General features: G+C 38.0%; 1 protein-coding gene across 3 annotated transcripts in view; it reads right to left on the bottom strand.

Moving 5' to 3' along the window:
- The window catches only part of LOC102679145 (visual system homeobox 2-like), a 72,486-nt gene extending 68,999 nt beyond the window's left edge, over positions 1-3,487 (bottom strand). For all 3 annotated transcript variants that reach the window (XR_004151916.1, XM_031515366.1, XM_031515367.1), the window contains exon 1: positions 3,476-3,487. The gene's annotated coding sequence lies outside the window, so the exon portion shown is untranslated. The remainder of the gene's footprint in view (positions 1-3,475) is intronic.
- Between the last annotated feature and the right edge of the window lie 310 nt (positions 3,488-3,797).

A 3,797-nucleotide genomic window follows, 5' to 3' on the forward strand; every position in this document is an offset into this window, starting at 1 on the left:
CGATGGAAACGCGAAACAAACCGCGCCTTCGTTTCGATCATCCATTAACAAGGTATTTTGTTCGCGATTTTTTATTATTTTTTAATTCCAACCAACGCGCGTTTTTCGTCGATCGTGAATCGTAGTTCTTCCCTGGTTTATTGTTTCGAGTAGATCGTGATCGAGGATATACCGAACGATCAGGATACCGATCAGATTCTCTCTTCTGAAGAGAGAAGAAGGAAGAGAAGGGGTAAAGAAGGAAGGAAGAAGGAAGAAGCAAAGGAAGTTGGGAAGATGAGACAGATTCGAAATTTGATTGTCGAGTTAATTTGAAATCGAGAGTCGTGGAGATGAAGGAATGGTGATGAAATAAATCGATCAAAGCATCGAATTTCTAACTTGATCTTAACTTGAAAAGCATTCTCTATCATGATAAATGACACTCGTAATAAATATTGTCTGCAAGTTTTTGAGCAGATTACGAGAACTTTCTTTAATTTTATTTCAACGGAAATAAACAAGGAATAAGATAACTTTGGACCGTTCTAATGACTTTTATTTAAACGCGTCCACGTGATATTCTCGTTAAAACTAGTTCGAAGTAGCTTATTCAGAACTTGTTGTTAGTCGAGGACATCCTAGTTGGATAACTATGTTCATATTGTGCTCGACGGTGCAATTGGAAAATTACCAAAGTACGTTTCAGCACGATTTCAATCAACACGGATTAATACGCAAGTGATAAAATGTACACGCTTATTTTTCTCCATGTTCCTCACCTGTGACGCGAATAATTTCTAATCTAGAAATATTTTTATATTATAAATATAATATATTTTTTATCCTCAAAGGAATTGATGAATTTTATATGATGAAGTTTATAAAGTTTTTTCTCTTCTTTTCTTCGAAAAACACGCTTGTTCTCGCCAATATTCATGACAAAAATTTATAAATGAACACGGAAAAGACTTTAAAATTATAATAAACTGTATATGTATATATGTAGATTTTCATCTTCTCGATAAATTACACAATTATTTTTATATTATTAGCAAATTAAAGCAATAATATTGGAGTATCGTGCATACGAAAAAATGTTCCTAAATATTTTACGAAAAATAATATTTTAATAATGAAAATCTTAATAATGAATATCTTAAAATTTTTACTTTTTCTTATATATGTATATTTTTTTATATATCCAATATAATATATATATACTTATACACAATAAATTTATTAAATTAAGATATCCATAGAGAAACTTCAAAATTTTATTACATAAACCATAAGATGATTTTTTATTATTATTATGTCTTCCCGTTTTCACAGAACTCGTTTATGTTAGAATTTCAAACACTCAATAATTTCTTCTTTTTACCTACAATTTTCACATTATAATAACAATCAAAGACAACTCACACAATTCACTGTACTGATATTTTAAATCATAAAAAATTCGTCAATATCTAAAATGAAAAATTCAAAAAACATCTCGTTAAGACTGTTACTCGAATATAATAATATAAGCGAACAAGATTGGAAACGAAAAATCGTAGAGACTATACGAAGTGATTTGTTTCACGTTGTCCAGTCAGCGCGATCCCTTTCCTCTCGCGTGTCCAGCGTGAACGGGCTTTTCGTAGAAAAAGAAGAGAACATTTATCCTTTAACGATAGGGGGAGGAAAGATTTTTCGCTTTAGGGAAAATCGCGAAGGGCACGCAACGCCTCGCGCGAAGGAGGAAAAGTACAAGAATAATAAGAGAGAAGGCGAAGAGATAGGAGGAAGGAGCGAGGAAGGAGGGAAACGTTGAAACATTTTCTAAAATTATTGGAAGGGTAGAGGGAGAGTGGCGAAGGGGACCCTTATCCCTTCCTTCGAGCATGTCTTTTTTAGCACATCACCCTAACGTCCCCTTCCAATACCCGGCGGGTTCCATCGTTCGCTCATTTGATTTCTTCTTCGTGCGGAAATGGCTGAGCAGCCATTCGCGCAAGACTTCCGGTCGACTGGAGATAGAAATGGAGTCCCCCGGTTGAAAAAGGGTGGAAATCAGCGTCGCACCGCCACCGCCGGGAAATTGCCGTTCCCCGAAAATTGATAATAAATTCGATAACGGGGCGAGTCCGCGTGCCTCATAATCGAATGAGATAAAATACCAGGATATCCAGTTGATATCGGCGAATCGTCGACGTCTTGCCGACGTTTCGCTCTATTTCGCGCCGTTAACTCCACGGATGCCGCCCTTCCTTTTATTAACGATCCTCGATCGAGTTCCTTATTAAATTCGAGAATTACTCGCCGCTCGATTGCCCGCCAACGGGGCAAGATCGGAAGCAGCTTAAGCCGATTCCTACCGTGCCTCGTTACGCTCTTCGTACCCCCCTTCCGTTTTTCCCCTTCTGCATTCGTTGACAAATTTCTTCGAATATCGAACATCGGGATTCGTAGCAACGGGATATCGATATTTTTTATTTTTCTTTTTTTCCTGAAAAATATCTTAAGTTTTCCTATTGCGATTTTTAAATTTAAATTATTTCTTCATGTTCCATTTTCAGATTATACGAGATATTGGTTTCACGAAATTTGAAATTAATTCGTTGCGCGATTTCAAAATTCGAAAAGGGGTCGTCCGTTATTTTAAGTTCCTCTAGATTTAAGAATCATTGGAATACACATATCTATCCCAATTCAAAATAATCAATCGGTCAGAAATGAAATTTGGCGGGCCCTTATCGAATCGTTATCATATTCCGACCGATTTGATTATCCTCAAAAATTGCAAAGATATCGAAACAATGATATCGAAGACAATTATAAATTATAAAGGACGAGATCTTCGTCGATGGTATCTGGCTTACTCGTTAGTTGGTCGCAATTAGAAAAGATACAAGACGGGCGTAATATTTGAGCTGGCATTGTCGTGCCCTCGGTTTCTTGCCAAAGGCAGTTTCGTGCGGCCGCCATTTTACCACCCTTAATTTCTGGATCCAATCAAAATGACTCACGCGACTTTGTAAGGCGATTCGGCCCCCTCGGGGTACACCAGTTACGAGTGATGCAATTACGCTTAAACGCTAACGAGCTAACTCTTGATAGAAAATGGCTGTATGCTCCGTTGGCTGCAAATAGTAAAGCCATTACTATACTGTTCTTTCTCCCCTTATCAATCTTTCATCCTCTTCCTTTCGAAAATCCATTTCCACTCGCCATCCAAATATTTCCCTTGTTCACTTGCCATTATTCCATAGTGGAAGCTTTATTTTTATTCGTCTCTTATATGGATAAAACTATTTTTCCAAGAAGGTATTTGCAAGTGAAAAAAAGGTAGATGCCGCGATCAAATCTTACCAAGATTTCTTATTAAGAATAGTCTATCGAAGCGATAGAATTTCTTCGGGATGATGAAAATTGAATGGAATGGAAGATGGACAACTCGTATAATATAACGTCGTCCGATGAAGGAGCATCCCAGTTTCCATTTTCGTACAAGATCCTTCTCGTTCCCCGCTTAATTGACCGCTCAATTTCTCGACGAAGAAAGGAACCATTTGGAAAATTGCTCAAATTTCTATCAGCAATTTCGCGAGCGAGTCCTGCCGATGGAATAAAAGGCCGATGGGGCGGAAGACCGAGAATAAAACGCGGGGTGGTGAGGTATATACGAGGAGAGAAGCTCGCCTTGTCAAAGGTCCGACGCGGAAAAGTCGTTTCGTTCCGGCCATTGTCAAGTGCCCTCGTCCAAGAATCCTAAAGGCACTGTCGTCCTGCACGCTATCTTACGACGTCCTTTCGCTTCCACAAGGAACTTT

This window comes from Apis dorsata, unplaced genomic scaffold (genome assembly GCF_000469605.1).
Source record: "Apis dorsata unplaced genomic scaffold, Apis dorsata 1.3 scaffold_68, whole genome shotgun sequence".
NCBI lineage: Eukaryota > Metazoa > Arthropoda > Insecta > Hymenoptera > Apidae > Apis > Apis dorsata.